Source organism: Arachis stenosperma, chromosome 1, assembly GCF_014773155.1.
Source record: "Arachis stenosperma cultivar V10309 chromosome 1, arast.V10309.gnm1.PFL2, whole genome shotgun sequence".
Lineage (NCBI taxonomy): Eukaryota > Viridiplantae > Streptophyta > Magnoliopsida > Fabales > Fabaceae > Arachis > Arachis stenosperma.
In genome coordinates, this window is record NC_080377.1 from 61983426 (window position 1) to 61996194 (window position 12769).

Sequence of the window (12769 nt, forward strand, 5' to 3'; positions counted from 1 at the left end):
ATATATATATATATATATATATATATATATATATATATATAGAGAGAGAGAGAGAGAGAAAGCAAGCAGAAAAAGCCAATAGCCCTTAAAACCAAAAGGCAAGGGTAAAAAGGATCCAAGGCTTTGAGCATCAATGGATAGGAGGGCCCAAGGAAATAAATCCAGGCCTAAGCGGCTAAACTAAGCTGTCCCTAACCATGTGCTTGTGTCATGCAGGTCCAAGTGAAAAGCTTGAGACTGAGTGGTTAAAGTCATGATCCAAAGCAAAAGAGTGTGCTTAAGAGCTTTGGACACCACTAACTGGGGACTCTAGCAAAGCTGAGTCACAATCTGAAAAGGTTCACCCAGTTATGTGTCTGTGGCATTTATGTATCCGGTGGTAATACTGGAAAACAAAGTGCTTAGGGCCACGGCCAAGACTCATAAGTAGCTGTGTTCAAGAATCAACATGCTTAACTAGAAAAGTCAATAACACTATCCAAAATTCTAAGTTCCTAGAGAAGCCAATCATTCTGAACTTCAAAGGAAAAAGTGAGATGCCAAAACAATTCAGAAGCAAAAAGCTACAAGTCCCGCTCATCTAATTATAATTAATATTCATTGATATTCTGGAATTTATAGTATATTCTCTTCTTTTTATCCTAATTGATTTTCAGTTGCTTGGGGACAAGCAACAATTTAAGTTTGGTGTTGTGATGAGCGGATAATTTATACGCTTTTTGGCATTGTTTTTAGGTAGTTTTTAGTAAGTTCAAGCTACTTTTAGGGATGTTTTCATTAATTTTTATGATAAATTCACATTTCTGGACTTTACTATGAGTTTGTGTGTTTTTCTGTAATTTCAGGTAATTTCTGGCTGAAATTGAAAATTGAGGGAATTAAGCAAAACTCTGAAAAAGGCTGACAAAAGGACTGCTGATGCTGTTGGAATCTGACCTCTCTGCACTCAAAATGGATTTTTTTGGAGCTACAGAACTCCAAATGGCGCGATCTTAACGGCGTTGGAAAGTAGACATCCAGAGCTTTCCAGCAATATATAATAGTCCATACTTTATTCGGGAATTGACGACGTAAAGTGGCGCTCAACGCCAAGTACATGCTGCTGTCTGGAGTCAAACGCCAGAAACACGTCACGACCCGGAGTTAAACGCCCAAAACACGTTATAACTTGGCGTTCAACTCCAAGAGAAGCCTCAGCTTGTGGATAGATCAAGCTCAGCCCAAACATACACCAAGTGGGCCCCGGAAGTGGATTTATGCATCAATTACTTACTCATGTAAACCCTAATAGCTAGTTTATTATAAATAGGACTTTTTACTAGTGTATTAGACATCTCTGGACGCCTAGTCCTTAGACCATGGGGGCTGGCTATTTGGCCATGCCTGAACCTTTCACTTATGTATTTTCAACGGTGGAGTTTCTACACACCATAGATTAAGGGTGTGGAGGTCTGCTGTACCTCAAGTTTCAATACAATTACTATTATTTTCTATTCAATTCTCTTTTATTCTTATTCCAAGATATACGTTGCACTTCAACTTGATGAATGTGATGATCCGTGACACTCATCATCATTCTCACCTATGAACACGCGTGACTGACAACCACTTCCGTTCTACTTTAGGCCGGGCGCATATCTCTTAGATCTTCCAACAGAATCTTCGTGGTATAAGCTAGATAGATGGCGGCATTCATGGGAATCCGGAAAGTCTAACCTTGTCTGTGGTATTCTGAGTAGGATTCTGGGAATCCGGAAATTCTAACCTTGTCTGTGGTATTCCGAGTAGGATTCTGGGACTGAATGACTGTGACGAGCTTCAAACTCCTGAAGGCTAGGCGTTAGTGATAGATGCAAAAGAATCAAGGGATTCTATTCCAACCTGACTGAGAACCGATAGATGATTAGCCGTGCTGTGACAGAGCATAGGACCATTTTCACTAAGAGGATGGGATGTAGCCATTGACAACGGTGATGCCCTACATACAGCTTGCCATGGAAAGGAGTAAGAAGGATTGGATGAATGTAATAAGAAAGTAGAGATTCGAGAGGAGCACAGCATCTCTATATGCCTATCTGAAATTCCCACCATGGAATTATATGAGTTACTATTTACTATTTTATTTTCTGTTTATTATTTATTATTATTCAAAAATCCATAATCAATTATAATCCGCCTGACTGAGATTTACAAGATGACCATAGCTTGCTTCATACCAACAATCTCTGTGGGATCGACCCTTACTCACGTAAGGTATTACTTGGATGACCCAGTACACTTGCTGGTTAAGTTGAACGGAGTTGTGATCACACGTGCCATTACCAGGGATTATTAAGATCCCAATTCATTATACCATGATCACTTTGGGGTATTTTTGACAGAGCCAATATTTAAATTTCATACAAGTACAAAGAGACAAACTTTGAGGATCACAATTTCGTCCACCACTTACTCAACTATATTTATTTTTCATTTTTCTTTCAATTTTAGAGTCATGATCATATGCAACATTCAGTCAAGAGATAAAATTCACAGCAGTGAAAACAGAATACTCCGGATAGAGTGTCAAAGTTGAATGCAAGCCAGGGTATCCCTACTGGGCGTTCAACGCCCCAATAGGGGAGCATTGCTGGCGTTGAACACCAACCAGGGAGCAGCCCCTGGGCGTTCAAATGCCAGTGCAGAGAAGTAGAAAATCTGGAATTCTCTAGCCTCTCATGACCTGTGTGTCCCACAACACGTTTCACCTACCCCCACCTACTTTCACACTTCCCCATACACATTTTCCTATAAACCCTATCCTAATCACACCCATACCACTTCCCCATGACCATCATAACTACCACCTACCCCCACCCACTTAAAAATTGAATTTCCCACCAAAACCCACCTTATGGCCAAACCCTAACACTTCTCCACTGCTATAAATACCCCTCTTCTAACCCTTCATACACACACCTCTCATCCACTAATATACCGACAAAGCCGAGCCCTCTCTCTCCCTCTCCCTCATTCTATTTTCTTCTTCTTCTACTCCATTCTTCTCCTTTATTTTTTCTCGAGGACGAGCAAAGTTTTAAGTTTAGTGTTGAAAAAGCATAGCTTTTTTTCTTTCAATTACCATTCATGGCACCCAAGGTTGGAGAATCCTCTAGGAAGAGGAAAGGAAAGGCAGTAGCCAATCCCTTTAAATCTTGGGAGATGGAGAGATTCATCACCAAAACTGACCAAGACCACTTCTATGAAGTAGTGGCTGAGAAGAAAGTGATCCCTGAGGTCCCTTTCATGCTTAAGAAGAATGAGTATTCGAAAATCCGAAGAGAGATCCGGAGAAGAGGTTGGGAAGTCCCAACCAATCCCATTAAAGATGTTGGGATTCTCATGGTGCAAGAGTTCTATGCTAATGCATGGGTTACTAAAAACCATGACACTAGTGTGAACTCAAATCCAAGGAATTGGATCACCATGGTCCGAGGAAGAATCTTAGATTTCAGCCCGAAAAGTGTGAGATTGGCATTCAACTTGCCTCTAATGCAAGGAGATTCTCATCCTTACACTAGGAGAGTTAACTATGATCAGAGATTGGATCAAGTGCTCTCAGATATCTGTGTAGAAGGCACACAGTGGAAAAGGGATTCCTAAGGTAAGCCTATTCAGTTAAGAAGGGTTGCCCTAAAGCCCATAGCTAGAGGATGGTTGGAAGTACATGAGGTGATTCCTCAAGAATTGTACTAGGTAGCTGAGAAGCCTCACACCAACGCAAGGTTAGAATTCCCCCACCTCATCTCATCTATGCAATTCAGCTGGGATTGTCATAAATGGAGATGTCCCCATTGGGTAGAATAAGCCCATATCACTAAGAAGTGAATGTGGCAAACTAGAGAGCATGCATAAGAGCTTGTGCATCTGCCTCATTATGAGATCCCTGAGATGCCTCAAGGGATGTATTTTCCTCCCCAAAGCTATTGGAATTAATGGTAAACTTCTCTTGGAGAATTGAGCACTAACATGGAGGAATTGAGGATGGAGCATCAAGAGTATGCTACCACCCTTAATGAAATAAGAGAAGATTAAAGAGCCATAAGGGAAGACCAAAGAGCTATAAGGGAAGAGCAACAAAGGCAAAGGAATGACATAGAAGAGATGAAGCATCACATTGGATCCTCAAGGAGGAGCACTAGGTGCCACCATTAAAGGTGGACTCATTCTCTTTTACTTCCTTTCCTTTTCTGTTTTTCTGTTATGTTATTTGTTTTCTTGTTTTAGTTGCATGATCATTTGCATTTGATGTCTTAAAGTTGTAAAATATTTCATATATCTCTCATCTTGCTTAAACAAAAATTTTATTGAAAAGAACTGAGAGATGCATGATTTCAAGTTTAAAATAAAATTAGTTTAATTATGTTGATGTGGTATCATTTGCTTTTTCTTTCTAAATGTATGATTAAACAGTGCATATTTGAAGTTGTAACTTTAGAATGTTGGCTCTTAAAAGAATAAGGAAAAAGAAAAAAATATTATTGATAATCTGAATAATCTAAAAATTGATTCATGAAGTAAGAAAAAGCAGCAAAAAGAGAAGAAAAAGAATGTTGCAAAAGAAAAAATATATGCATGCAAGAAAAAAATGGCGAAAAAAAGAAAAAAAATCAGAAAAATCTATTACTGCTCAAAAATGGAAGAAAATGAGGGCAAATTAAAAAAGCCAATAACTATTTGAACCAAAAGGTAAGGGTAAAAAGACCCAAGGCTTTGAGCATTAATAGATAGGAGGACCTAAAGGAATAAAAATCCTAGCCTAAGCAGCTCAACCAAGCTATCGCTAACCATGTGCTTGTGGCATGTAGGTGTTAAGTGAAAGCTTGAGACTGAGCGGTTAAAGTTATGGTCCAAAGCGAAAAGAGTGAGCTGAAGAACTCTGGACACCTCTATCTGGAGACTATAGCAAAACAGAGTCACAATCTGAAAAGGTTCACCCAGTTAAAGTGTCTGTGGCATGAATGTATCCAGTGGTAATACTGGAAAATAGAGTGCTTAGGGTCACAGCCAAGACTCTGAAAGCTGTGTTCAAGAAGCAAAATAAGCTTAACTAGGAAAGTCAATAATATCATCTGGATTCTCTAAGTTCTCAAGGATGCCAACATCTCTGAGTTTCAATGGATAGAGAGATGCCAAAACTATTTAGAAGCAAAAAGTTACTAAATCCCGCTCATCTAATTAAAACTGAGCTTCATTGAAAACTTTGAAATTTATTGTATCTTAATTTTGTTTTTATCCTACTGTGTTTTTAGTTGCTTGGGGACAAGCAACAGTTTAACTTTGGTGTTGTGATGAGCAGATATTTTATACGCTTTTTGACATTATTTTCATATAGTTTTTAGCATGTTTTATTTAGTTTATATTAAGTTTTTATAGGTTTTAGTGTTAAAATCATATTTTTGGATTCTACTATGAGTTTTTGTATATTTGTACAATTTCAGGTAATTTCTGGTTGAAATTGAGGAGCTGGAGCAAAAGTCTGACTTAGAGACAGAGAAAGCACTACAGATGCTGTCCGAATCTGACCTCCTTTCATTCAGAAGAACTTTTCTGGAGCTATAGAAATCCAAATGGAGCGCTCTCAATGGCTCTGGAAAGCTGATTTCCATAGCTTTTCAACAATATATAATAGTCTATACTTTACTTCGGATTAAAAGACCCAAAACTAGCGTCTAACGCCAGCTACCTGCCCCCTTTGTTAGATTGGATGACCACGGCCAATGGCGTTCAATCTATAGCAGAGGATATCAATGACCACGGCCCATGGCGTTGATCAGATATAGCCTGCCATAGAAGAAGATCATTCACAAGCAGAGAAGACAGTAATACCAGAGTTAATTCAGAAAGGCAAAGCAACTCCAATCCTTCAACATATCCCTATTGCTGATACAATTCCATATCCAACAATCTTATGATCTTCCTGACTAAGACCTGCAAGATAATCATAGCTTGCTTCAAACTGCAATCTTCATGGGATCGACCCTGACTCGCTCAGGTATTAGTTGGATGACTCAGTGCACTTATCGGTACAACAGTACGAAAGTGTGGGGATTCGTGCTACCACTATGGTAAAGAGAAAAATTCGTGTTATAATTGGTTGTATCAAAACATGTCAAACTATCAAGGTAAATAACTAAACTAGTTTGGCAGATTCATTTTTTAAACATTGGAAAATATGAATCAATCAAGATATTAAACTATTGAACTTGTTTCATGATGCATATGAAGGAGGGGATTATTGAAAGTTATTTTAAAAATACCTCCATCAATTTTGCAAGATCAAACTTAGGAGCTTTCAAGATCTTGACTATTCTAATGAAAACATTCTGCAGGGGATAAATACTGGAGGTTGCCTTCTCAATCTCCTTTCCAATCATCTCAGGAATGAACTTGTGGACCAACTCCTTTAAATCACAGGATGTAGCCAGGTTCGTCCTGATCTTTCTCATCTTTCTACGGATCTGAAAAGATAACAGAGTAGTCTTAATTACTAATATGAAACATAAAACCAATCACACCTTATGCTAAACATATACAAGTACGCATAAATAAGTGGACTCGTGACATACCACTGTTAAGAACCTAATTAACATGGTACTGAACATACATTTCTTATTTAGCTTGATTATGCATAACAAGTCCTTTTAATCTGGTTAAATCTCCTATTGGTGAATCCAATGCAGAATATCATCATGTGTAGTTATCAGTTGTCTTGACATCAACATGGGTTTCAATGAGTGCTTGCCATTTTTGAACCAATGACCTCCACTTGTCAATTGTGAAATCCATTCCCTATGAGGGGAAAATTAACTTAGTATAGTGCAAAAAAATATTACAGCCCAATATTATTGTTGGTTAGAACATTCCTCCCTTGAACTTCACTCTCAATCTAATCTCCTGGAATGAGTGGTCCTCATCCCCTTGAAGATAAGCCAATGAGATATCAAACACTCTATGTTCATATAATTATTGTTTCCTCTTACAACTTTATAAAAAGTTAAATTGTAACTTCAAAAATAACAACAATCAAGGTGGAGCTACACATGTTCATAAAGTGCAAAGAATGGAAAGTGAGTATTGTACCTTGCCATGACACTATTACTTTTGTTTTGACAAAATCTGCTTGGAAACTTCAACCAAAAGCTTCAATCTGTTCAGAAGAAACCAATTATGTTTAAAACACATGTTAAACCAAAATGAAGCTTTTTTCTGTAATAATCAACTCAAGAAATATGTATATAATTATCTTAGATACGATAAAATCAAGCCACTTTGACAAAATATCTCTCTTTACTTTACTCTTCCATTTTGGATATTCTGGAGGCTAAAGTTGTATTAGTAATTATAGAATATGATGAAGATATTTGTCGACAAGGGTGCGATGTAGTCATAAAAGTAGAGAAAACTTAGATTCAAGACAAAGGCTAACTACATTCGAAAAGGGATTAGTCTCCTGAAAAGCAATAAATAAATGAAATGATAGATACATACATACATATAACAAGATGATGTCATCCAAAGAAATGAGAAAAGCATTCAATTATATTTTAGAAGGGAAGCCAAAATCAAATAAGCATGGTGGAGGCATTAGTTTACAAAGTCAGGTGCAATGCCAGCCGCTTGACCATGTCACAGCATATGTCGTAAATAGATTCCTTTTTTAGAATTTTTTTACCCTCTTTTTGGGGCGATTATTGAGAAAAACCCAGAAAGTAAGGCAAACTATCAAGTATATATATAACACAGTTTGAAGTTTGGACTGTACAGGAAGCTTGAGTCAACTATTCTTGTACTATTCATACAATAAAATAAAATATTCGCTCAAACAGAATTCAGATTTAACTATAATTTAAATTTCCTAGGGTTAAAATGATATAAATGAGTGTTTTTTGTAACGATCCGCATTTTTAGTAATCTAAATAGAAAAAAAAGTTTTAATTTATTTTATTAATTTAGACTCTTTATTTTTAGAAACTAACTTATTAAGAATAATTCAATTAATTTTTAATGAATACTTTGAATTCAAATTTTATTTTATAAAAAAAGAGATGATTAATTTGATTATTGTAGTTTTAAATTTAAAATAATTATTTGATTTTATTAGTATGATGATAGATATATTTTTATATGTTCCCAAAATAATTTTTGATATCATAATTACATTTTAAATTATTTTAATATAAAGATTTTGTAAAATTCTTATACTATTAGTATGTATTTTTATTACTAAGTTTCTTATATTTATACACACCCCTATTGTTTAACACCTATAATATCTCATCTCTCACCTTCACACATGTATACTGACACTAATCTCACTATAAGCCTTACCTTAATCCTAACCTACCCCTTTATCCCACCCACACCTACGTAGAAAGGAAGAAAGAAATCAGATAAGAGGGAAAGGAAAACAAAGAGGGAGAATAAAGGAAGAAGGATGGAAAAGAGGGAGACACTGTGGTGGGTGTCACTGCCAACGGCGCCACCGTCAAATCACCACAGGGGAGGAGAGAGAAGCAGAACCTCAAATAGAGAGAGATTGATGGAGACATTTGTGCCATTCATCCTTGTGGGTTCGCCCATGATGATACCAGTGCCTGACTGACTCAGTGAGAAATCATATTCGGGTTTCGCCCTGGGTAACGTCGGGTTGCGGGTAGACAACCGACGCATGAGATCATGGCTTGCATTCGAAAGGAAATCTTCATATGAACTTGTGTGAATTGCTTGAGTGTTCCTGTGTTCTGTGCTGTATTATTTGTGAATTCCTTGTATTTGATTTATGTGTGAATTGTTTGTGTGCTTGTATTGCGTGTCTGCTTGTGCTTGTTAGTTCCTGTATAAGTTAAGGATTAAGATAACCGAGAACTGATCACTGTAACTCAAAATCGAATGACGTGACTGGCATTTGCTTAAAGTAACATAATTTGAAGAAACTAACAAAAGTCTATAAAATTAGTTTTAAAGAATTCTAAAAGTTGAATACTGGTATTTATTTTAAAGTTATAAAGTAATTATTTTCATTTTATTTCTTTACTCTTACGACATTTCCTTTCCTTACTGAGAACCTGTGAGGACGATATTCTCACCCCCTACAAGATTTTCTTTTTAGCAACAGGTTCATGAATTCTTGGTGCAGAGCTGCGACTGAAAAACGGAGTTTTATATATTTGTATTTTCTGTATTTGGTTTAGTCTTAGATTTCTTCCCCTCGTCATTTATTGTTTTGTTTTTTATAGGGGTATGACTTGTATTTGAGAATCTTTAAATAAGTCTATGTATATAATGCTATGTGAATATATATACTATATATACTTATGTGATTGAGTAATTTAAAATAAAGATTTTTTTCGATTTCTTAATTAAAATTCCGGTTCGTATTCGCAAAGGCTCAATATTAAATAAACATAGTATGAAATTAAAGGAGTAGAGGTAGGTAACGCATGGACTTTTTGTGCGACAATGAGGTGCTAAAAGTTAGGGTGTTACATTATGATATCAGAGCAGTCCGTTCTTGTTAGAGCCTTGGGAATGGACTAACTATGCTTCACTGCATACTCTGATTGTCTGTCATGTAGTAGGACTTGTCCTAATGACAAGAGTTTGAGTTTTAACTGCATGATTTTCTATTGATTAATGCTGTTAGTCGACCATTACATCTCTCATGGTATTAAGTCTGGCCAACTTAAAACTGATGATTTGTGTATACGAAAACACTAACAGATTGTCATAGACGAAATAAAATTAATATGTGATGTGAATCACGGATTTTGGGAACATTGGAGGTTATTTTTCACGATTAACTCGGTCTTGAATCACAATTCCTGTTTGAATCCTATGACTTGGTACACTGTCTGTTCTTTTATAATTGCATTGAAGTCCTTTGTTTGGATTTCTTTCATGGAATGTGATTTGCTTAATCTTTCCAATCCTATTCTTTTATTCGAATGTATCCTTGCTTGACCCTATTTGTAAATGTATGCTTAAATCTTTTGGACTATCTCTCCTTGTTGTTGTTTATAATTCCTTTCATAAATTTTGTACTCTTTGATACGATCTTGAATTTATTCTAGTACAACAAAATGGTCCTCAAATCAGCTTGTAGCTTCTTCTACTTCACATCACACTTTTCTCTTATATTCAAATCATAAGTGTTCTTAATATTTGAAATCTGTATATGCAAAAACTTTTTGCTTTTTCCCAAAATGTGTTCAAAGGTAATGTCAGTTTAAATTTCTTCCATCTTATATCAATATTTGAGGACGAAAATTTTTACAAGGTGGGTAGGATGTAACGACCCGCATTTTTGAAAATCTAAATAGAAAAAAGTTTCTAATTTATTTTATTAATTTGTGCTCCTTATATTTAGAAACTAACTTATTAAGAATAATTAAAGTATTTTACATGTATAATTTCTCATCCCTCACCTTCATCAACGTATACTGACACTAATTTCACTCTCAGCCTTACCTTAACCCTAACCTACTCCTTAACCCCACCCACACCCACGCAGAAAGGATGAAAGAAGTTAGATAAGAGGGAAGGAAAAACAAAGAGGGAGAAGAAAGGAAGAAGGAGGGGAAAGAGGGAGAGGGTACGATGGGTGTCACTGCCACTTGTATTGCCGTCGAGTTACCATGTGGAAGAAGGAGAGAGAAGCAGAACTGCGAAGAGAGAGAGATCGACGGAGACGTTTGCGCCGTTCCTCCTTATCGCTGCCATGCGTTACTGCCGTTGCCGTCGAGCTCGAAGGAGAAAGGAAGAGCAATGCTCAGAGAGAGAGATTGATGAAAGCCAGTGAAGTGAGTGAGAGGGGAAGCTTATTTTGTCACCAGCCCCATGCCCAATCGCCGTCATCGTCGTGGGAGCTTGTCACCGTCACTGGTGGGTATCACTGCCGTTGCCATCGCCGAAGCCACTGTCTCCGTCACCTGCTCAGCCTTGTCCCTATTCTTGGTTCCCTTTTTGTGCGCCAAAGTCATTGCTTCAGTGGTGGTGGTTGTAGAGGTTGTTTGTGTTTAACGAAGCTATTACCGCTACCACTCCTTTCCCATGTTCTTTTCAAGTTTTTGTAAGTTGTTTTTGTTCCAAAACCCTCACCATTACTGCTTTATTTTTATGGTTTTTGAGAATTTTGAGATATTAATGTATTAGGACTAAGTCACTGTTACTGCCACTACAAACTATTCGATGGTATTGCCGCTGCCGGGAGTTGTCGGTGGTTCTAATGCCGCCGCTATTGTTAGTTTGGTTTGAGTCTGTTGCTACTACTATGAGCTAGGACGAAGTTGGAGTCAGGCTTGACTTTGTGGATTTTGACTAACTGAGGTAGGGGGATTTCGTTTTTAAAATTAAAGGTTTTGATTTAAGAATGTCAATAAGGTCTATTGAATAATTGCAAATAATTCATGATTATTTGTACTGATTGAATGATGAGTATGAGTTGGATTTGTGACTGTGAAAAGTATTGAATTCGATGAATATATGTTTGATTTCCTGATTGTTTGAGAATGCTGACAATTCTGGTATTTAGCTGGTTGTGATGAGAATTGCTGAAATTGTGGCTGTGAATACGTTATGTTTACGTTTTAGTTAAATGATGTATGAATTGAGAATAGTATATTGTCTGAATTGTGTGGAATGGGTGAAATTTTTTGCTTGAGTGATTTATTAATTGATTTGATTGATTCTAGATTGAGTGCTGGTTTGGATCAAGATAAAATGAGAAATTATGAAAGTGGGAGAGCCTGTAAGGGTGGTGATGTCTAATTTTATGGGGAGATTTTGTCCGAGTTCTTGTAAAAATATACGAAAGGATGATTTTGGTTAATATTAAATGTTAAACGAATATGGTCGGGGGGTCTTGTAAAGTTTGAATGAACGAGTGAATTTCTTTTAGTTTCAATAGCAAAAGATTTGAAAGGGGGTTAATTTTTTTGTTGAAATAGAAAGTGGCTTAGCTTCAAAGAAAATGATTTGAGTGTTGAAACTTATTTGATATTTGAAAATAGTTTAATTATTGAAAAGGATTTGATATTCAAGAATAGTTGAGAAATGGTTTGGTTGGGACCCTTGAAGGGTGACAAAGCCCGAATTCAGAGAAAATGCTTTTAATTTAAGAATCGTATTATTTGATTTTTGATTTATTATGGAAAGAATCTTGTTTTTAGTTCAACTATTAAGTAAAGTACTATGTTTTATGTTCAATCTATTGAGAAAAGATTTTGTTTTAATTTACGATTTGAGTTCGGTTTATTAAGAAAAAGAATTTTATCTTGATTAAATGTTAAAGAAGTTTGGATACTTAGAAACTAAATGTTTTGATATTATGATTGATGAACGACCAAAAGTGTACCATTCTAGTGATGTAGAGGTCTGAATGATTATATGGTGATGCGGAGATGTGAATGATCATGTGGTGATGTTGGGGTATGATTGATTATTTATGTGTGAATTGTTTGTTTGCTTGTATTGCATGTTTGAAGATAACCGAGAACTGATCACTGTAACTCAACATCGAATGACGTGACTAGGATTTGCTTAAAGTAATATAATTTGAAGAAACTAACTAAAGTCTGTGAAGTGAGTTTTAAAGAATTCTAAAAGTTGAATAAAGGTATTTATTTTAAAGTTATAAACTAATTATTTGAATTTTATTTCTTTACTCTTACAACATTCCCTTTTCCTGTTGAGAACTTGTGAGGACGATGTTCTCACCCCTTACAGATTT